General features: G+C 32.8%; 1 long non-coding RNA gene across 1 annotated transcript; it reads left to right on the plus strand.

Annotated features, from left to right (window-relative positions):
* Positions 1 to 8,567: 8,567 nt before the first annotated feature.
* Positions 8,568 to 24,834, plus strand: LOC134264895 (uncharacterized). Its single transcript, XR_009991643.1, has 3 exons — positions 8,568 to 8,729; positions 24,177 to 24,348; positions 24,799 to 24,834. It is a non-coding gene; the product is annotated as an uncharacterized LOC134264895 (long non-coding RNA).
* The last annotated feature ends 14 nt before the right edge of the window (positions 24,835 to 24,848 follow it).

The following is a 24,848-nucleotide window of genomic DNA, read 5'->3' on the forward strand; positions in this document are numbered from 1 at the left end:
ATTGCTTTGATAGTTTGTTATACAGATACAGAAAGGGAAAACTTTATTTCAGTATATATTAATTATGTTATTGATATTTTTTCCTTTGTGTCAGGTCTTGATCACCTGACCTATATCCGCTTTTCTGGATCTGTCTATGGGGATATAATGCCACTTTTTTTTAAATTAAACTTTAATCTTCATAGATTCTGTTTCAGATTCTTAGTTTTAAGTTCTGAGGTCTGATGATGGTATGAAAATATGTGAAATATTACAAAAGTTGCATTATTCATATATTGTACTGAAAGACATATTGATTGAAAATGTTTTAGACTTATTTTGTCGAAAATGGGTACGTTTATATCAAATGACTTTAGCTATAAAGATTTATTTTTGAATATGTACGGACCGGGTTTCTATTCGAAGTCTTGTGTTTAAATTACGAAAAAGTAAATGCATTGTGTGTTTTTTAATGGCGTCTGAACCCATTCGATCTAAAAGTCGAATATTTCCGAAATGGAGAAAAAAGTGAAGATAATGAGCATTAATTTAGTCGAAAAATATACAAACAATACAAACATTTGAGCAGGACATAAATATGGACCCCCCCCCCCGGAATACCAGAGATGGGATCAGGTGCCTAGGAGGAGTAAGCATCCCTTGTTGATCGGTCACATCCGCTGTGAGCTCTGTGTATTGATCAAGTAAACGGAACATTTCGTAATCAAATTTAGTATAAAAACAAAGGTCTAACAGATGAGTGAAAGAAGTAAGCCAAAACAAAACGACCCAAGATAAATTTAATGATAGGTTGAAAAACCTTATTCTTCTCAACAAATTCGTTTCTTTTTAAGCAAACTTACACATAAACAACAAGAAGACAACGTAGCATATCGTGGTTAATGCATTCAGTCTTACACCTATTATGAGCTTTGGAAAAAGTTCCAATAGTTTGTGAAACCCTTTTTTCCGTTTTACATACCTTTAAAACATAAGTGAAAATATATTACGTGTATTCATCAACAAGATATTTAATTATATAAACTTGAGACAGTGTCTTTGGATTATACTCCCCCTATATACGCCTTCATTCTTCAAAAAGTATTCTACTCAAATCAAGCATAGCATTTCTGTATCAATCGCGACAAAACGCAAATCAAGTATCGCACAAACACCAGCAATGATAGCACATTTCATCAAATTCTATATTTATTTATTTCTGTTTAACTTCTTTCGACTGATAATTGTTTCTCTTGTGATAAAAAATGCCAATTTTTTTCAGAACTGTTTAAATTGCGATGATTTTATCAAAAAACAATAAATCTTAATTTCAAGCAAATCACAAAAAGGGTCCGAAAAAAGTATAGCTATCACAAAAATATGTTGCAAACATAGAATAGCATTCACTAAAACAAGAATAGCTCAATTTCCCTAAAAAACGTAATTTATAGAAATCAGATGATGTTTCGTGGGTGAATTGAGGCGAAAACTTAGATACAATCACTTTTACAACAGAATATAATTTGAAAAAATTAAGAACAATTGTAATAATTCAAAATGAGCGAAAATCCGATTTTAACTTAGTAAATGAGAATGGTATCGAATTTTTAAAATGTTTCATCTAAAAAAATTTCTCAAATAAATTTACATTGATTCTATAAAGGTTTAATAAGTTGTCTAATTTCTTAAAGTTACTTTTACCCATATTTGTCCTGCTGGATTTTCTTTTTTACCCATAATGCATCAGAGTACCCAAAGCAATATAGCAAGTGATCTAAATCAAGAAAATTTTCGATAAGTACTTTGTATACAATGAGAAGAGACAAAGTATATTTTCTAGGAATACCTTTAAATCGACTATGTTCAATATCCAAACCATGACTAGGGGTTCTTAATTTACAAAGTGATTCTCTAAAAGATGCATTGTTTATGACATCTAGATACCTCTCCGTTTCAAAAAGAATTTTGAATTTACAATAAAAATCCAGTTTACTGTAAGAGCTCAATGAGGAGTGTCATTCTTGCATATAGTTATCCTGAACTCTTTGTACAAACTCTTTTAAAAATAATACATTATCCCCTACACCTTGATAAAGCCATACAAAGTGGAATCCATATCTACATACGAGGGACGTTCAATAAATAATGTCATCAGGGCTCGGAAAGAAGCAAAAGAAGCTTTTTAATAATTTAGTCTTTATGATTTTACTTATTAATCTCTTTTGATTTAAATAGTTAAAGTTTTTATTTAATTTCTGATTGTATTTGGAACACATTTTTGGGTATGACCCTTAGTATACTGGAAAATAGCAGATTCAATGATTTCCTGGACTTGTTTTTTTTCTTCCTGAAAGGTGGTTTTTCAAGTTTGGAAATAAAAACAAGTCAAAAGGTAAAAAGTCTAGCGAATATTGTTAATGTGAAAATGTATAAACTTTCTTTTTATCCCGAAAACCCCTTTACTCTTCAGGAGTGCAGGGTTTGGACGCTGTCATGAAGAAATTTAATGTACTGGATTCCTGATTCTAGGTCCTTCCTCTAATAAACTTTCAATTTTTTTGCAAAAAGATTGCTTTTTAGACTCCTCCAAAAATTAAACTGTCTCCCCGAATACGAAATTGAACAACAGTACCACTGATATTAAGGTGGCTCATTACATCCACAGTTTATTTTAGATTTCGATACAGCACCACTTATAATGAAGATGTCAAATATCCAGATGGGGGTATTGATATCATAAATATTTTTTATAGAATTTTTTAGTTTTTGTCTAGTTTTAGTTAAATGTTTTATTTCAAGTTTATTATTAACAGAATTTTAGAACTTTCAGTGTCAAATGATGGGTATCTTCTTAAGACAAGTATACATAGTGAAAATACCTCATAATACCTAATAATAATTTCATTAGAAAAAATAATTTTCTCCTAAAAAAAATTAATGTCATTTTCTTTTTCATCTATGCATAAAACATTAGGAAAATGAGTTCTGAAGAGACAAGGAATGTATAACAATGAATTAAATGTGTCAATTTGAATGAAGAATGTTTAAACGAAATGAAAAATCCAATTTAAAAAATATTTGGTATAAAAAGTCCACTTTCAAGAGTTATATTTCCTAATTACCCAAGACTCAAAACACAAAGGAACGTTTGCCATTAGATCTAAAATTCAGAACACAAAGCTTTGAATTGCCAGAGTATACATTTAAATATATGAAACAAATATATAAATTAACACCAACACAATAAATAGTGCAATTAAATAACTTTTTAATTTCAACAAGGTTGAACTTTAAATACGAATTTCCTCCATACAAACATGTCATTAATAGATAGAGCTCACGGCATGCATCGCTATAAAACTGACATTACTTGTTTGACAAAGATTTGACTGTTGTTTTCTTTGGTTTCTGCGTAAAAGCAATTCTTCTTGGTTTATGTAAAATGAATCCGTTACTTTGTTTTCACTGTTTATAACACCACATGTTTCATCTATTTTTAAAGCGTTTTAAAGGTCAGGTTCATATTATAGAGGTATCTGTACATTTCGTCCCCAGAGGGAATTGGTCGACACAATGGAGGTTTATTTTTTGTGTAGTACGTCATCAAAAAGTGGTGTATTGAGCCTCCTTAAAGAAAATTGCATATAAATCTGTCTTTGTGTTCTTGCATACCTTTGCTCTTTTCGGACCATTACTGTTTTTATCAAGTACATCTTATGGTAAATTTTGTATTGCGTGTTTTAAGCAATAGATTCATGTTCCATTATCTGTTTGAATATGAAACAAACTTGAATAACTACAGTTACTGATATTTTAAAATAATTGTTAAGACATTCCTACACGCTGTCGTTTTTCACTCATTTTTTCAAAATAAAGGGTGATCTTTGAGTACGAAGCTTTTTTACTATCAAACGTTTCTTAAAAACATTGTAAACTTCTCTCGATATGATGTATATCAAATTTAATATGTGTCTTAAAGTCAGTGATACATCATCAGATATTATTTGTTGAAATTGGGCAAATAGTACATAAGTTCTTATAATTTTTGTTGGCAAGGACGGTACCCATTTTTGATGCCCATTATATAATTTTTAATCATTGAAATCCACCTGCTCATTTGTCCATAAAACAGGCATTGGTTGCTGTTTATGTCACATATTTCAATGAAAATTTCTTTGGGATTTTTAACACGTTTTACAGAAGCTTTAATGAAGCTTTTATCTTCACTCTATTTTACCGATTCTTTACCATTCATTTATAATGCAGTGTCTCGAATAGCCCTTGTTTCCTAGCTTCTCAAGATTTACTATGTGATGAAAAGTGGTCACATAAACTGTTATCAATTCATTAAAGATTCAATAATGAGAAAAAGTCAAGTTTAATGCCATATGATATCTATGCTGTATGTCATCAAGCAAATGACATTATTTATTGAACGTCCCTCGTAACATTTACTTCACTTCTGACGCCGAATTACCACTAATTCTACCTATATTATTTAACTGAAGTAAAAATAAGTAACATCTTTTTGGATATTTATCATCTTCCATGCAAAGTATCTTTAATCAATATGCAATAAATTTCTTAAAGTACTGTAGCATAAGAGGATATCTCCCTAATTCTCCTAGTACAACTATTTCAGGTGTATTGTTCTTGGGTCTTAAAACTCTTCTACAAAACTTTGTATGTATAGATTTGATACATTTAGATAACTCATACCCCCATATTTCAGCACCATAAGTCAAAATAGGTATAATCATTCTATCAAAAATGCAAGAGATTAGTTTATATGATGCATTGTACATGTAATCATCATCGAGCCCATGGAGTAACATGCACATGTTTGAATTTCCGGAGGATCCAAAGTTTTTTCAGAACATGAATTAGTGTTTCAAAGTGGCAAAAGAACTAAATGGATATCGAGTTTCTAATAACGCTTCGCCATATTTTACCCCTGACATCGCTTGACCCTAACATCCGCCGAAATGCATTATCGTATTATAGTACAAGTCGAGAATTATGATTAAAATTATTATAGTGTAGAAATATATTGCAAAGAACAAATATAATATCGTAACATACCATATATTTTGTTGTAATTTTACAGAGTTTGTAAGCCGAAAAATGTATGGTCTTTGTCTTTTTTAAAAATGTATTATCTTGAGAAGCATTCTGCAAAATGCTACACGTATTTAAAATGTTTTATTTGTAATGGAGCTTAGTCAGGGCCCCATCCCTGGTAGCTGCAAGTTTATTAGTTCATATAATGATTGTTAATGAATAGGATCTGTGAAATAAAGATTTAAAAAAAACATTACCGGGTAAATCGAAAATTATGTTATACTTTTTAAAAGGAAAGTGGGAAGTGATTTTTACACAACAAACAAAGAGAATTTTGCAAAATTTTACAACAGCCTGAAGTTTGTTGCCTTAGTCGTAAGTTCTTTTGTAAAACATCCCCCAGTGTAATAGTCAAGGAAAACCTAAATGAGGGTGTGACCGGTCAGCAGGGGATGCTCACTTTTCCTTGGCACCTGATCCCACCTCTGATGTTTCGGAGGTCCGTGTTTGTTCTGCTTCTATTTTGTATTGTTTTACGGACTTCGATATTGAATACTGTTTGTTATCTCCATATCCTTCAAGATTTCATCCAGATAATTTAAAAATGAAGCATGCACTGAACTCTGTTTTTTAATCTTTATTCAATGCAAAATGTGTTTTTTAACCGAGAATAAATGGAGAATACATCTGTAAGAGAATTATTTTTGAATTTTTTTAAACCAATAATGAACGGCGATGTATAACCAGATCATCTCATATACCGTATCTAGGTCTATGACGTAAGTTCTCACGACACTTCTTTTGTTAAAATAGTTTGAGGTAACTAGGAAGTTAGAAAATCAAACAAATCTAATTTTGTTTTATTCTCCAATTCATTTGAGGCCAGAAGGGTACGTTATAACATATGTAATCGTTTTATTGGTAAGTATTTTTTTGATAGATTTTATTTTGAATTAAAAAAGAAATTGAAAACGCTTAAATTCAATGATTTATGAGGTTGTATTTCATCTGATTCTTTCTTTAAAATATCCGTTTTGAATTTAAAACTAGTCTGCCTTGTTCCCCGGTTAACAATTTTCTTGTTATCTGTCACTCAATATGAGTAAAATATTCTGAAGAGGGACGTTAAACAATATATGTAATCTGTTTTTGATTAATTAAGTTATTTTTTTCGATGGGTCAAATTTTACAAATTTTACTCATTTCCTATGAAAAATCTCTTCATTTCGCTTATTTGTCGCTTATCGACAATGTTGTATTCGGTAAGGGGGATATTTGTTCAATATATTTCGAAAATAAAGCGAAAAACAGAGTTAAAAATATCAGTCTTGAATTATTTCTTATTCAAGTTTGTTTTATGTCTGTGATCTGGATCGGAATGTAGATTTGGTGTTGAAATGCCGAAATTTAAAGGGAAGAACCACACAAGGAGGGGAAAGACTTGTAAAGCCGATGCTATAAGAATTCTGCCCTCTAATACCCTCTATAATTATACTACGTCCTAAGGTCCATAAGATTTCAAATGAATTTTATTTTCTGCAAGTTAAAGAAAGCAGCGTGGGTTGTTGATTAAATAACATTTTTTTTTGTACCGTCAAAGATTGTCTGATATAAAATTTACATTTAAACCAGAAATCGATATTTACGTCATTGTCACCGATTATTGGGTAGCTTTTTTAATTGGAAATGAGAAGAAACTTGGAATGATTAACAGATCTATTTCGTGGTGACATTGTCCTACATTTGAGCTATATTATTTGAATATCACGCCCCTCACATATATATTTGTAATAATTTTTGTTGGAAGTTGGTTTTTTCCCTTCCTATTTTGTATTGTTGAATGGACTTTTAAGCTCAAATACTGTTTGTTATCATCATATATTTCATTAGAAAGATGCTAGAGTTTCTTTGATAAGATCTCAACTTGTTATCAATTAGTATTTAATATTTATTATTTTAATGATATTTTGTTTAAGGACAGATGATACAAACAATTTTTTTCTTTGAAAAAGATTTAATATCATGTCACAAGTTTAGAAAAATGGATGGTTCTTAGACTTTTTTTCTCCAAAGAACTGGAAACTGAAATAGACTTCGAAAATATAAGAAATATTTCAATAAAAAACCAAATATGGACAAATCACATTCAGTAATGGTTTAGAGGTGAAAACAAATTTCAGAATATGTTACCTTGGTGCTAAAAGTGTAATATAAACTTTAGAAAAATATACCAAGCCAGGTGAATTTAAGAGGAAGAACAAAATGACAAAAGATAAACAATATCACATAAGCTGATTTTTACCTTTAAGCTTTTCCTAATAAAAGTTTTTCAAAGAAAAATTGTTTGTATCATCTGTCCTTAAAGGGATGACATATGTTGTAGGATGTAAAGTGCAGTTGACATATAAACCAATTATGTCAGAAAAAGAGTCCTCACATAACGATACTGATACAGATGTAGATTCTAAACAGTCGGATTCAAGCACCAACTCATCCGAGTCAGAAGATTCACAATCAGAAGACTCAGAGAACGAGACCGGTGTGTATAGTTTTTAATGACAAATATTAATAATTATTTATGATACTATATACATTCAAATAAAAATGTCTCATGAAATATGTCATTTTTCCAAATATTTTACTCAAACACATAATACATTTTTTAAGAATTCATCTATATTTTGTCATACGTACTTGAATGTGAAATGCACAACATAAATAAGGATTTTAAAAATTCAAGTTTTTGCCTTGTTTTCCTAGAAATTAAATAAAATTTTCATTTTACTCCTTCCAACGATTTCTCATTAATATCCCCAACAATGAATATAATACCAAAGTTTGTTATTGTGTTTATTATAGAGGATCAGTCATTTGTTTCCATGGAAGAAGAAAATTGTCTTCGATATTTTCTGGGTATTGGTATCGCAGAAAAGGCCGTGAGAATGTGGTTTGATACTATTATTCCACCAGATCAACTTGAAAATCATTTAAAAAGGCATGAAAATAAACTGTTTAAGAATTCCAGCGAAGAACAGATATCGACTTTATTTCCAAGTGAGAATTTAAATGTCTAACAATTTATTGAGAGGGACTCTTTTTCTTCATAATTTATAGTAATGCTGTGCTTTAACTAATAAGGATTCATGTTTAAAATCGAGCATAGAAAACTTGTTTAAATGCGTCATCGTAGTACTTTTAAATTAGAACAAAACTTTTTTTTCAAGTAATACAAAGGTTTTCAAATCACTGTCCTTAATCATGTCAAAGAAGAAATAAGCCTTATCCAGTTTTGTACTTTTTTCTCTAGAAATAGAGGAATTAAATATTTTTTGTGTGGTAAATACAATTCAGTATTCTTTTTAAAATAAATTACGAGCAGATTTTCTTAAAGCAAAATTATATACACGTTAAGGACCAAGGTATGGTCATCTTGGCTAATTAGCATTTGCTTTACAGAATGCGTGACTATTACTTCAACAAGTTTTGATTTATCATTGCTGTACAAAATAATAAGAAAAACAACCAAAGTTAGAAAACCGAGAAAAGATTGGGGAAAAACTCCGGATGCCCCAGATGTTGAACCAGCTGACGACCTGGAACGAGTCCGGATCTGTCGGAACTCACTTTGTCATGGGCCACAGTCAATTAGCGATACGGAATTTGAAAAGAAATGGAAAGAATTAAAGGAGGTAAAGTAATGTTTTTCTTGTCAGCCTTACATTTACGGAGTAAAGAAGGACATAAAATAACTCTTTTTTCAGCATTTTGTTGGAATTTTCTCTTTTCTCTCAAATTACATTGTAAAGTTGTACGATCTCTTTAAAATAAAATTTTTAGCAATAATTTTAGTGCTTTGATATATAGGAAAAATGGCTTGTGCTCACTACAAAAGAAATCAATTCATAAAAAACATGAATTTTCAACCGAAGGGTGGAAATGAATATGAAAGAATGAGTGCAGTTATTGGCCAAGGTAAAATGTGAAAAAAAATAAACAATCAAATTAAAGCTGCAATACGGCTGCAAATCGTGTGCTTTTTCATTCAAATTTACTCAATATATCTTTCAGGAATAAGGTAAAAAGTTGAAGTAAGCATTTTGAGAAAAATAAATATCCTCTCCGCATTGTTACAACGCACTTTGAAAAATTATGCACTTTGAAAAAATTTTTCAAAGTGCGTTAAATTTTGGGACCAAGTCAACGCACTTTGAAAAAATAAAATTTCTTTTCAAAGTGCGTTAATATGGACCATTTTAACGCACTTTGAAAAACTGTGTATGGATTTGTCAATATTCCTGCAAATCTTAGGTATGATAAATAATTGAACCTGTTTGATAATTCTTCTGTGAAGAGGTCACATCAGGATATGAAAGTGAGCGATTTTGATTTTTCCATACTTAGAAAATTCTTTCTCGCTTAAATGCTTTACTGTACTAATTTTTTTTCAAGTTTGCATGCATTTTATTAAATTTATTGAAATTTATTGAAAGTTTTCAACGTCATACCAGTTATGTAAACATATATATTTGGGTGTAGCATAGGCATCAGTACCGGAAAGGGGGCTTACATGTAGACACATAAATATTTTGCAAAGATATACATAATATATACATGTATGCATTTAAATTGGGGCTTACCTGTGGGGTCAACTTTCAATTTGCTACCGACGGCTATGTACAATGTTTAAGGAAAATAAGAGTTGGGATGAGAGACCTTCTACTCGTCTTCTCCTTGTTCTCAATGAGGTTAAAGGAGTTCATGTAAATTTTAAAAAAGTTTTTCGAAAGATACAATTATTACAATTTGATTTCCTCTATTACTAAAATCTAAGTCTAGAATTTTTATTTTCATTCATATCTTTTTTTCAAAGTGCGTTAAATGCCTCCATGGTAAAAAATTATTATGTGCATTCTTAACGCACTTTGAAAAAAATTTTCAAAGTGCGTTGAGTGTGTCCAAAATTTAACGCACTTTGAAAATTTTTTTTCAAAGTGCGTAATTTTTTCAAAGTGCGTTGCCACACCGCATACAAAATTAACGTTATTAGAATCTGCCGGTTAATCAAGGGTCGTACAACTCAGATCTGTTTACTTGTACCACGTGAATTCTAAAATGGCACGTGCATACAATGTATGGTTTACAATTATAATGAAATATTATTTAAAAGCTATTCTCAGAATCAAAATATCTTTACTCTCCGGTAAATTAATAATAGTTAACATTTTAGTCTGCATTCAGACGAATTTAACATGATTGAATACAAATGTTGACGTTTTGTGTATTTGGGTGCATCAGGCATGCTTACGAAGCTATCTTAAGACTAAGACATATCTTAAGACGGTCTTACGACATATCTTAGTCTTAAGTCAGGCCATCGAAGCTGTCCTATCTTAGGAGACCACCAAATCTTAGTCCTAACTTTAAGACGACTGCTGACATGAATTAAGTCATATCTTATATGATTTTAAGAAGCGTTGGTGTCAGTAAAACAGCTAAGAATGATTTTTTGTGTATATAAATCAAGTATTTGTTGTAAATTAATGATTTCTTTAATGAAGTCAATCAATTTATGAGCATTGTACCTTGTGAATGTATGCATAAGCCCGTGCACACGAAAATGGAGAGAACAGATAATAAAATGCACATGCATTCATTACCGGCAGTAGCAAAGGGGGGGGGGTGACCCCTCACTTTTTTTCCCATCATTACCTTTTCTATTTGAAATGTTCATTGAAAGGCTGGCCCCCCACCCCCACTATATACTACATGTGTATATGTAATTGATATCAGGGAATTGCAGCATTGAATTCTCAGAAATTGGTACTGAAAGAAGCTGACATTGAAAAATGTTGGCCTCTACACCCCCCCACCCCCCAACCCCCACCTCCCGACCCCCGAAATAGGATTTTCGATGTTGGGTAATTTCCCTTTTTTGAGGGGTTGTCAACTTTTTCAGGTAAGTCAAAAAAAAATTCTCTAGGCTGCCCTCTTCATTTAAAAAGATTTTATCAAACCCTTTCAAAAAAGATAAAAATAAACAACCAATTGTTTTTATTGGGGCAAAACGGAGGGATGAAAGATCTAAGTACATACATGGCCAGAATTTAATGCCTATGTATTGCGTCAATCTGTTACATTTCTTGGTATTAGCTGGTTTAGATAATAAAGACAGCAGAGAAACAACACATATTTTGAAAAAAAAAAAAAAAAAAAAGAACGAATGCGCTTTTGATTGGCATTTGGCAGCAATCTGGGCGTAATTGGCAAGTGAAAATTTTATCGACATGTCACATGAAATTTTAACATTTTTTTAATTTATCGGGTTCCTGTGTAACAGAAAACGAAAACATTTTCACGAACTTGAGCTAAAAATATAACTTGAAAATTGGCCAGATCAGACATTTTGTACAAAATGGTATTTTGTTTTTAACAATTTTTAATTTTTAAACACGTTTTTCTAAAATATTTCTATCTCTGGGTCTTCTCTCCATTATTTTGAAACGTTATATGTGTGTATTTCGATTCAAAGGAACGAATTAACTTTTTTAGAAAATGGAGAGAAGACCTAGGGACCACAAAAATGAACTTTTTCCGAAAAAATCCAAATGTATGAATGTGGTGGTTCTTTGTCTTTTTAAAATCATCTTAATATGTGTAGCGGTGATAGCTCAGTAAGTTGGGCTACCTGTTCAGTGCACTCAAAGCGAAAAGTTTTTGGTTCGAGTCTGGCATGGGGCGTTAAATCTTTTTTCATGCAAGCAACCATTTATTTTCTCCGTTTCGTTTTATGTACTGATGTATTAATATTTTGAATTAGATAATTTTTGATTCAGTTTGAATCTCGGGCGAAATCAATTCTAATCTTTTCAATAATGTACATGTACAAAGTAACCAAGTATCATGAATCTATGCATTAAATTTTTTAGGTGTTTATTTTTTGTGAAACATTACTATGTTATAGTACCACCTAGGAAAAACCGACATAAATGTTACAATTTCACAAGGTCTTTCAAACTGAATGAAAAAACAACCAGGACTTGTTTTTAAAATCTGACATACTATGTTTAGCCCACCAAATCATGAACATTTAAACCATAAATGTTTCGTACAAATGATTCCTGCAGATCACTCGCCAAATGCGCTCATCTTCTTTATACATGTAAGCGTAACTGCCTCTTCCTTTTCCAGAGAGAGAGAGAGAAAGAGAAAGAGAGACAGAGAGAGAGATAGAGAGAGAGAGAGAGAACTTGATCAAGACCAGAAAGGACGTTATTCCTTATATCTTTTCTAAATTACTTATCCAATAATACAAATAACTATGAAAAAATGTACTTATATATTGTCATGTAGCTCCGCTTTTCTGATTCTGCTAAATGTAAACAAGATTGTTCACAAGTAGCTACAGTTGTATGCTATATTACATTTTTATTTTTACACAAAACTGGACAAAATGAACTAAACTGCTAAAGATATATGTATGTAAAAAATAATTGATGAAAATAATAGTTTAAATGAATTAAAAAAAAAACATGCTTAAAAAAATTAGTCTCTAATCCAATCATGGTCGGGACACACCAATTAAAGAAAAACTGACTCAAAAATGTTTTTAATAAGCAAGGAAAATAAAAACATTAATCGTCTCCAAACCTGAAAGTTTTTTTTTTTACATTTAATTATAGTTATACAAAATATGTATTCGCATATGGCTTTAACTGCTAGATTTGTTCGCATACTCGCTACTCTAAGCGTAAAAATTTACTTCGATTGTTTTAAGTAAATTCTTTAAAGAACTAAAGGGAGCTTACCCCCAACACCCGTTCCCCTTACATCTACATATGATGGTAACTTAAAATACATGTAAGGACTTCTTGTAGTTCTTCATTTACAAAAAAGAAAAAGAAGAAAATGCTAAGATGGAATTTTACGACATCTTAACTTAGGATAATCCTAAGGTACTTTCGTTTTACAACCCAAGACATATCTTAAGATGTACCTAAGATATGTCCTTAGAAATATCCTAAGACACGTCTTAAGACATATCTTAGGAAATTTTTATAAGCATACCTGCAGGAAAGGAAAATCTACCAAATCATAAGTCATCGCGGCAAAATTTGGCAAACATGTGTCAAAATTAGTCCAAGGTATATAAAAATGTCAGTTCACCAAACTGGAGTTGGCGAAATACATGTACATTTACTGGAATAAATCGCCATCATTTGAAGAGCACGCCTTTTTTAACAAAACAAGAGGCACATGGGCCACATCGCTCACCTGAGCACTAAGGGTAGGAAAAAGTAGAAAATGGCTTTTTATTGTAAAGTTTAAATCCAAAAATAGTCCCATGACCAATCAGGGACTTGCTATTTTTTAGAAAATGATTTTTAAAGAATTTTTTTTGTATATATCTTCAAAAACTTTGGTCAGCCATTTTGGCCCCGCCCTACCCCTGGGGGTCATGATTTGAACAAACTTGAATCTACACTACTTGAGCATGCTTCCATATAAATATGATGAATTATGGCTTTGTCATTCTTGAGAAGAAGAGGTTTAAAGAATTTTCCTATATATTTCTATGTAAAACTTTGATCGGCCATTTTGGCCCCGCCCTACCCCCGGGGGTCATGATTTGAACAAACTTGAATCTACACTACCTGAGCATGCTTCCATATAAATATGATGAATTATGGCTTTGTCATTCTTGAGAAGAAGATTTTTAAAGAATTTTCCTATATATTTCTAAGTAAAACTTTGGTCGGCCATTTTGGCCCCGCCCTACCTCGGGGGGTCATGATTTGAATAAACTTGAATCTACACTACCTGAACATGCTCCCATATAAATATGATGAATTATGGCTTTGTCATTCTTGCGAAGAAGAATTTTAAAGAATTTTCCTATATATTTCTATGTAAAACTTTGGTCGGCCATTTTGGCCCCGCCCTACCCCCGGGGGTCATGATTTGAACAAACTTGAATCTACACTACCTGAGGATGTTTCCCCATAAGTTTCATCTTTCCTGGCACAGTGGTTCTTGAGAAGAAGATTTTTAAAATACGCCACCAAATTTTCATTAATTCCCAATTATCTCCCCTTAAATTAGGACTTGGCCCTTCATTTGGACAAACTTGAATCCCCTTCACCCAAGGATACTTTGTGGCAAGTTTGGTTGAAATTGGCCCAGCAGTTCTTGAGAAGAAGTCGAAAATGTGAAAAGTTTACAGACAGACAGACAGACGGACAGACGGACGCCGGACAAAATGTGATCAGAAAAGCTCACTTGAGCCTTCGGCTCAGGTGAGCTAAAAATAGCACATGATTTGATCCAATAATTATACAAGCATGCAAACATATATAATGTTTTTATCTTCATGTACATGTATATTTATTTATATATTACTAGTATTGTAATGGATATTAAAATAAAATTTGAAAAAGGATAATTTAGATGAATGGAAACCGTTGTTAACTTTATATAAGTACATGATTTTTGATGACGTCCCAACCAAGCTCCGGATATGTAGATGTTTCTCCCAAGAATGGCTGCATCTTATCTCCTCTAGGGCGTTATAATTGAGAAGACACAAACATTACGTAGGTTTTTTTGATAGTATTCTTTACATAGGAAAAATTATTATTACCCCCCCCCCTTCCGTGCTCCTCCAGTTATAACGACCATTAAATTACAACCAGTTATGCTCCCTGCTTAATACAATGTATAGCTGTGCAAGGCATTTCATTAAATTTCCTTTTTTAACTTCTTTTAGTATTTTCATATCTGTAGTCGCAAATTTGGGATTTTTTTCTAGCATGACATTCTTATCTTATATATGTGAGAAAGCTTCACACAGTACGAACAACTAATTTTTTAATTTAAATAATATTTTATTCACTGATGTTATTGTGAATAGGATTGGGCAGCAGGCGCAGCCTATTTTAGCCCTCTCCTAACGTGGGGCAGTGATTGGAAAAGCATTATTTTATTGCCCTCTCATGTGTTCGCTACGAAGCATTCATTTTTAAATTTTATTCAATAATTGACTAGTAGAAAGGTAAAGTAAAACAATACCTGTGATCGATACCTTATGAAGAGCAAAATAAAGTAAACGTATAAAACGTGGAACAATATTTAAAAAAAAATGCCGTGTGCCCCGAAGGGAAGAAGGCTTGAAAGGGTGTATCTGTGAATGCTTAGTTCTAGCATAGTAACTTCGCATAGTTTAAACATACTTCTGTCCAAGTCCTTTGAAAGTGGGGATAATCCCCTCCCTTTTTGAAGCTAAAAATATAACCCAGATTGACATACTGAGAATTGTAGATAGGGCGGAAAAATCTTTTCATTAGTCCTTATAAAGGCACAATTTAAGAAATGACTTAAGAAAAATTTAAGATAAGATTGTTTCGTGAAACAGTTGTGACAAATATTACGGGAACTTCCTAAGTTATAACTTAGGCATATCTTAAGTTATGTCTTACGACAAATCTTAGGAAACGTTTATGAAACAGCAGGCATGTTTACGAAGCTATCTTAGGACTAAGAAACGTCTTACGATATACTTACGACAATTCTTAAGACTATGTGGGGTTTTCGGAAGTATCGTAATTTAAGAAAGTTCTTAAGAATAATCTTAAACTTACGACAGCTTTAGACCTATCTTAAGTCTATCGTAAGTAGAAAAAGCTGCGTCAATGTTGTTGCTGGGTTGAGAAATCGTCGTATCAGACGTGATTGAGAATTTAAAATATAGGAAGAATTCGAAATACTGATTACTTGTAAGTCGGGACCGTTAACGACAGCTGTAAAAATTATATAACTGTAATTTATGGATTTCGTTAAATAAAATTTTTGATAAGACTACTAATTTTTGTTGATGTGTTTATCAAAACAAATGTAATACAGTTTGACTGATTAATGATATTGTGTTCTTTTTTATTTAAAAGATATATATATTTTCTAAGCCCCCCCCCCCCCCTCCTTGAAGCTTCAACGCTATCTAAAAAATCATGGACTTTTGTATTCTGTATATGTTCAATTATTACACAGTTATAAATGTACTGCATTTACAAATGACACGGACGTCACATCGATTTTGAAGGGGGGGGGGGTAGAAACCCGGTAAGAACCCCGAACATTTAATTTAAATTTAATTTCTCTTAACCTGAGAGAGTCGCGGAGTAAGGAGTTGATCCTTACGTCTCAGTCGTGTTCAAATCCCACTGTGGGACATGGAGACCGGTCCTTCGAATGAGATCGTATAGGCCGAGATCGTATAAGCCAGCTGGTGGTGGCACGAAAAAGATCCCTCATTGCTCAATGACCCAACGTCTCGAGAATAGGAGAAAATTTGTAGTTCTCCATCGGCGAGTGGTGGCGTCTCCATATGAGTGAAAGATTCTCGAGAGGGACGTTAAATAATATATACAATCAAGCAATCTTAACCCATGAGAAAGAGAGAGAGAGAGTATGTGTGTATTTTTCTCTGTCATAATGATTTAAGACGTAACTTAGGAAAATCGAGAGAGAGAGAGAGAGGAAGAGAGAGAGAGAGTGTGTGTGTGTAAATGTTTTTTTCTGGGTGACCTCACAGGTGTTGATACCGCGCTCTATGGCAGAGATTGGAGTATAACCAATTATTCCCACAATTTTTTCTTGCGAATGATTTAATCTTTGGGGAGGGGGCTCCTCCAGTTTTGCCTACACTTCCTTCCGATTTTGCTCTGCATTCCGTTTCACCCATGTAAATTGGCGCACTTTTAATTTTCATCGTTCAAGAATTCTGAATGATCAAATGGCACTCTAATTTGATTTTAAATGTAACCAATATTACAGTATATCGTCGAATTTACATGATTGATAATTAAAAATATAATATTTATATATTTGTAAACTAATAAAAAAACACTTAAACTCTTTTTTTTTTTTAAACTTTTGCTCTTTTGAATATTTTCATTACATGATGACATAACGTGTAGGATTATATATAGCAAAAAATTACAACTCTCTGATTCCTTACAATGGTATAAAGCTTGGAGTATTTCTATGTCATATTGATTAAAGACGTCTTAGCTAAGGATGATCATAAGATAGCTTTGAAAAACACCTTAAGATAATCTTACGATGATCATAAGATTTTCTTAAGATATATCTTAGGAAATTTCTTATGAACAATCTTAGGAAAGTTTTGTAAACATGCCTGCAGGTCCCTTTAGGGAAGAACCTTCGCGAGCCCCACGTGAATTATGTCGCCGAGATCCCGTTTCTTCTTCATCCAATAATTATATTAATCTCCCAACTAAAGTTTTGTCAGGAAAGTTGCTTTTCAATTTCAAGCCCTATTTTTGGATTTTTTTGTTCTTTTTCGTTTTGGTCGACTTTTTCAATGTAGCAGTCCTACCGGGCTTCCCTCTCTTACCATGCTGTTTTGTTAAGGAAAACTATACGCATGCGTATATACATGTAGCATGGAATGTGGAACCTCGAACACGTTGCGATGTATATATTTATGTACCATAAATAATTATTGATTTTAATAAAAAAAAATCAGAATTATTTACTTATGAAATTTGTAATTTTCTGAAAGTGTATACATTTATGAGTATGAAAAAATTCCAAATCCTATAGAAAAATTTTAACAAGTCTGTTTTTGAAGAGATCCGCATTGTCACTTTTAGCAAAATGTTTCATCTCAAATCATAAATTGATATCTAAACCATACGATTTAACTATTTTTACCGCTGAAATCCACGAATATACAAAGAACAAAACTATACAATGTGGTAGGGGTCAGCCGACATTTGTGATTTTCAATAGTAGATCTAGAACGGCCATTCATTTCAAGACTTTTTTTAACTACGAGCCTAACGTTGTGCAAACTTGTGCGAATGACAAAAGACGCATAATACACTTATAAAACTTGTGTGAAAGTATTAAATTTAATTTGCTTAACTTAAAATATCAAAAATGTATAAAAAGTTCAATGTTTCCCTAGAGCTACTGAGAGCTATATACCTGTATATCCAACGTTGAACCCACATGTGGAATAAATTATTTAAAATACTGATATTCACGTGATTTCTCAAAAGTGCTCACTGTAAAACATAGACAGGTTTTGCTTTTGTAAGTTAAAGTCGTGCCGCTTAGAGATATTTGTATGTATTTGTTTTTTTAATTAGAACATGGGAGGGAAAAGAGAGCTTAGTGTCGTTCATAAAGTGTAAAACATTTTTAACCTTCATGCAAAATATTGAAACGGCAGGCATGTTTACGAAACTATCTTAGGACTAAAAAACGTCTTAAGATATACTTACGACATTTTTCTTAAGATTTCGAAAGTATTGTAATTTAAGAAAGATCTTAAGAATGATCTTAAAGTTACGACAGCTTTAGACATGTCTTAAGTCTATCGTACATATTGTAAGTAGAATAGTTGCGTCCATGTTGTTGCTGGCTAGACGAAATCGTCGTATCAGACGTGATTGAGTATTTAAAGATATAGGAAGAATTCGAAAGACTGATTTCTAGTATGTCGGGACCGTTAACGACAGCTGTAAAAATTATACACCACTGTAAACTATAGATTTCTTTAAAAAAATTTTGATAAGACTGTTAATTTTTGTTGATGTGTTTATCAAAACAAATGTAATACAGTTTGATTGATTAATGATATTCCGCACTATTTCATTTAAAAGTGGTATCTATTTCTCTAAGCCCCCCCCCCGCCTCCCCCCCTTAAAGCCTCAATGCTATCTAAAAAAAATCATGGATTATTTTGTATTGTGTATACATCAGGTGGTTTCACAGATGTTAAATTATTACACAGTTATAAATGTACTGCATTTACACATGACACGGACGTAACATCGATTTTGAAAGGGGGTAGAAAAAGAATCCAACTAACATGAAAAAAAATTAACTTACAGAAAAACTTGACAAGCAAAAAAGAACCCCGAAAATTTTGTCGCTTAAAATCAACAGGCACCTGACGTTACTTTATTTTTCTTTAAATATAAAAGATAAATCCCCTACCGAAAAATATTTTTTTTAGGAAGGGGTATATTTTATTTATTTAAAGAAAATAAGTAACGTCAGGTACCTGTGCAAAATTCTTATTTCGTGCTGGGGAGGAGGGGGGATAGGTTCCAACTTCTTTCAGTGCCAAATTTTACTCATAAACTTATTCATTACACTTATTTTACTTTTAACACAAAAAGGGGGGAAGGGGCGAAAATGAACATTTTCAATGGTACAATGTGAATAATTGTAAATAATTCCCCCATGTAAAATTACATGCCTGTATGCATCTACTTTCCAAAATGCGCCTTGTTAGAGTTATTATGACATTCAGCGCCTCCAGCAAATGCACAACATACATAGTAAGATGTAACCTTTTAAAAGAATAGAATTTATTCTGAGAGAGATTGGAGTATAACCAATTATTCCCACGATTTTTTTCTTGCGAGTGATTTAGTCTTTGGGGGGAGTGGGCTCCTCCAGTTTTTCCTACTTTCTTCCGATTTTGCGGTGCATTCCGTTTCATTCATGTAAATTGGCGCACTTTTCATCGTTCAAGAATTCTGATTGAATGATCAAATGGCACTCTATTTGATTTTAATTGTAACCAATAATCCAATATATCGTCGAATTAAGATGATTAACAATGATAAATATATGATTTATATTTATAAATTTAAAAAATCTGAAATCCTTTTTTTTTAATTTAACTCTTTTAAATATTTTCATTATGATGACATAACGTGTAGCATTATATATAGCACAAAAAATACAATTCTCTGACAGTGTTTTCAATAAGAGCCGGCAACCGGCAAAATTAACCGCCTGTACGAGTAATTTTGCCGGCTATGAATTTTCCGTCATTAGGATTTTGCCGGTGCTGATACGCGAAATCCATAGATTTTATCGCAACTATTTCCATGATCTAGAGTAGCTTCCCTTGAGTGCGCTCTTTTTTCAAGGAAGTTTGATTAGATCGATAGTGTCAGGTAACCAATGGCGTCGCGGACAACGAATATTCGAGCAAAGTCGTGGAGAAATGTGCTGCTGCTTTAACACATGCGTTTGAGATCACATACATTAAGAGGCATAAAGAACGGTCCCTTCCGAAAAGATTTGTTTGTGTTTTATAATTTTCGATTGAAAATTGATCATGTATCCATTCCAATTCTTGCAGAATTTCCGCAAACTGAAAATCTCAAATGTTAAGCTGATATAAAAATTACGAATAAAAGTCCTAATATTTTAATCGTGACTCAGACATAGAATTCTTAAAGCGTTTCCTCAAACTGAAAATGGAAAAAAATATTCTCTTTTATTCGTCTAAGAACTCTTGAAATACAGGAACAGTATCATTTTCACATTTGGGAAGGTTTTAATGTACTAGTATTTTGTATCAAATTCCATTTTCTTAATTATTTTATTCTGACTATCTGCACAAAATTCGAAAACGTAAATCAATTTGAAGATTAATTTATGAAAAGTCTAAGATTGCAGAATATTTCAATTTTTGGGGGGTACTGTACATGACCAAGTGTTTAAAAAATCTAAAATTTTCAACTAAATAATTTTTTGAGATTTGAATAAAAGTCCTGACCAATTAATGTGAAAGGGACTAAATATGTAGAATTTTAAATACAATATTCTATCACAGACAATATTGTCTGTACTAGAATTTCATACTTAAGTTGTCTGTATGATTTTATAGACACATAGAAAAAACCCAGTCTGTCAAAAATCTTGTCAAACAAATCTGTAAAAAGGTAAAAAAAAAATCTCTAATTGGCTTTTTTAGGTAAAATTTGATAATTGATAGTGACAAGAATGTGGAAAAAAAAAACTTTTTTAATGGCCTGAAAGGTCAGAAAAATGAGTCTAAAATGCTGATTTTCGTTTTCGGCCGGGGGCCTTCGCCCCCCTGGGCCCCCTACCAGGGCTCTGCCCTGGACCCGCTGGGGGCCTAAGGCGGCCCCCAGACCCCTCGCCGAGACTGGTTGTCCTGCTATTCCATCTATTTTTCCTTCTATTGAAAATCTTATTGAAAACACTGGACTCTGATCCCTGACAATGGTTAAAAGCTTGGAGTTTACTATGTCATAACGATTTAAGACATCTTAACTTAGGATAATCATAAGATAGCTTTGAAAAACACCTTAAGATAATCTTACGATGATAAGATAATAATCTTAAGATATATCTTAGGAAATTTCTTATGAACAATCTTAGGAAAGTTTCGTCAACATGCCTGCAGGTATTGAAAGCCATGTATAACACTCCTTTTTAATTTCAAATTCAATGAAACTACTATTGTAATTTTTCAAATGTAAGAGTACCAATGCAATTTCTTATTTAATCATTTTAGTTTCAGGCAACTACACAACTTCATTCAATATATTTAAAAACAGGTTTGGTGCAAGAAGTATATCATTCCGCAAACGCGCCCGACTATGATCTACCATCAGATTGTTCATGTATCGATTTAAATATCTATTCCCTTTGATTTACATAAACAACACTAAAAGAAGGTTCGGTACGACTTTTCCAAATTTATAGGGTTTCCATAGGCATTTAAAAATATTCAATTGCTTTAAATCCATGCTGATTTAAGTAGTGCTTAACATAATTTTTTATTTGAAGTATCCATTAGTATCTAAGTATTACCAAGAACAATTTGGTAGTATATTCTAAAGTAAAATGGCACATAAGGGCCCATTATGTATTGCTTAAGTGCACTTGTCCTTTAAAAAAAAGTTTAGGAAATGTTATAAGTTAAAGGGTCATGGACACTGTTTCAAAAACACGACAGAAGCCTTCTTTACATAACAAAAGGTTGGAGCTCTTCCTCTGCCTTGTATCTGGACAACTCGCGTTCATATTTTTAGCTCACCTGAGCCGAAGGCTCAAGTGAGCTTTTCTGATCACATTTTGTCCGTCGTCCGTCCGTCCGTCCGTCTGTCTGTCCGTCTGTCTAGCTGTCCGTCCGTGTGTCTGTCCGTCTGTAAACTTTTCACATTTTCGACTTCTTCTCAAGAACCACTGGGCCAATTTTGACCAAACTTGGTACAAAGCATCCTTGGGTGAAGGGGAATTTAAATTGTTAAAATGAAGGGACATATCCCCTCGCAAGGGGAGATAATCAAGAAAAGACAAAAATAGGGTTGGGTCATTAAAAAATCTTCTTCTCAAGAACCACTGGGCCAGAAAAGCTGAAACTTATGTGGAAGCATCCTGGTATAGTGTAAATTCTAAATTGTTCACATCATGACCCCCGGGGGAAGGGCGGGGCCACAATGGGGTATCAAAGTTTTACATAGAAATATATAGGAAAAATCTTTGAAAATCTTCTTCTCAAGAACCACTGGGCCAAGAAAGCTGAAACTTATGTGGAAGCATCCTGGTATAATGTTGATTCTAAATTGTACAAATAATGACCCCCGGGGGAAGGGTGGGGCCACAATGGGGAATTAAAGTTTTATATAGAAATATATAGGAAAAATCTTTGAAAATCTTCTTCTCAAGAACCACTGGGCCAGAAAAGCTGAAACTTATGTGGAAGCATCATGGTGTAGTGTAGATTCTAAATTGTTCAAATCATGACCCCCGTGGGAAGGGTGGGGCCACAATGGGGTATCAAAGTTTTACATAGAAATGTATAGGAAAAATCTTTGAAAATCTTCTTCTCAGGAACCACTGGGCCAAAAAAGCTGAAACATATGTGCCCATGGAAGGTTCATGGGGTAGTGTAGATTTCAAAATGTCTAAATTATGATCAGTGGGGTAGGGTGGGGATGCATTATGTATAACAAGGGGGAACTCTGGTAAAGAACAGACTGGTCAAAGCTTCTTAGGTGAGCGATGTGGCCCATGGGCCTCTTGTTTATGATCATTAGAAAGACCTTAGTTAAATATTTTCAAAAAATGGAAAAGTAATTTTTGATACTTAAGCTGAAAATATGTCCATGCCCCTTTAACATAATTTTATTTCTCTTAAGTCTTAGTGATGATTCTTATAGTAGAGATTCATTTTGCACAATTTAAAGCAATTTCACAGTCAAAATGAAAATATTTTAATTTCTGTTTGAAAAGAGGCCAAGTTTTAATTCAACTTATGCGATCTACACTTGGTATACATGTATACACCATGTTGAATATAATGCTACAACCTTTTAATCTTCACTGTGAAAAGACTTATTGAAAGAAACCCTGTTTATTTAACAAGGAGCATTTGTGATGCATGCAACCATGTGACAGTAAATATTTTCATTCTGTAGTCATTTTGGCGTCACCTAATTTTACTGCATAATTAAACTGTCGTCCATTGGATCGTGTTATCGCCGGCTGAAAATGAACAAATGTTCATACTGTCGCAGGTACACCGTGCCTTATTCTCAGTGCACATATTGTCGCCCAAAAGATATTGTTGCCTAATCCTTTTGTTTGTTTTGGTTTTTTTTTTTGGTAGTTTTGTGAATATAATTGGATGTAAATCACGCTCACATACCTCCCTTGCTGTTTCATGCATCGTGATTGTGAAGGTACATTTTGTTGTTTTGTTCGTATTGTCGCTGGCGACTATGTTTACCAATGCGTACATGTCACATTGCAAAGCATGGCAATCTACTATACGAATTAAATAATTAAGGATTCAAAGTTTTTTAGAGGAAAATTTAAAGGAATATTTATATATATTCCTGTTTTAAACTTTAATCCCCCATTTTGGCTACATCCTAAGCATAGGGTCATGATTTAAATCTACTCTATTCTAGGATACCTCCATATGAATATCACGAATCATGGACCTACTGCTGTTTCCAGTCCATATTTCAGTACAGGGGGGGGGGTGTTGGGTGGGTGGGTGGGGGCGATGCAGTATTTATTTTTTGCTAAAAAATTCATTTGTGTAGTTTACGACAAAATGAGCGCCTTTGCTGCCGAAACCAATAATTATGTCCAGAACGAAAAGATGCACCGCCACAAACCAAGATCTCTATGGATTGTAAAGTTAATGCGAAATAAAATCTTGAATTATACATTAAATATTTTAAATTGAGTGTTTAGGGGGTTTAAGTTACAGGTGGAAAATACGATGACACCAAATAAAATGAAGACTGTATTTATTTCATTTTAAGATCATACACAGACTTGCTGGAGGTGTACTAGATGGAGAGATAGATTCTCTACAAAACAAAGATCTAGATCACTCAGCACGGTCCTCTCTTAAACGAAACTTGACCGTTTTGACAGAAAGACTTCGAAACATAGAGAAATGCGTCGAGGATCACATTCCAAAGAACATAAGAGGTACAGATTCTATTCACTTAAACCATAGGTATGGTTCAGTAGTAAGTTTCAAGTTTTTAAATCGAAAGGAAAAAAATCTTTTGTCCTTTTTATTACGTCATTTTGCTTTCACATCTGCTTACAAAGGTAATTTTCATTTAAGGGCAAAAATTATCAAATACATTTGAATACAGTTATGTGTTTGAGTGTGTGTGGGGAATGGAGTAAGGGTGGGTGGGAGCGGGTGTGTTCGTGAGTCGGAGGGTGTGTGTGAATGGGGGATGAGGGTGAGTATGTGTGGGTGAATGTGCCGTGTCCATTCTAAATCGTCAAACGAATTTGAAAAATACGTACTAAAACCACTATTATGGGGAAAAAACTGATATGATATGGCTATCATTTGGCAATCACTTGATTTATTTGTATATAAAAAAGAAACGTGTAGAAAGGTATATTTTGTTTCTATCTTAGAACAACTTCAGAGAAAAGTTCAAAAGTGGAGAGAGGAGGACAAGGTTTTT

This window comes from Saccostrea cucullata, unplaced genomic scaffold, assembly GCF_032062105.1.
Source record: "Saccostrea cucullata isolate Sc308-1 unplaced genomic scaffold, CSIRO_AGI_Scuc_v1 ctg1433, whole genome shotgun sequence".
Classification (NCBI taxonomy): Eukaryota; Metazoa; Mollusca; class Bivalvia; order Ostreida; family Ostreidae; genus Saccostrea; species Saccostrea cuccullata.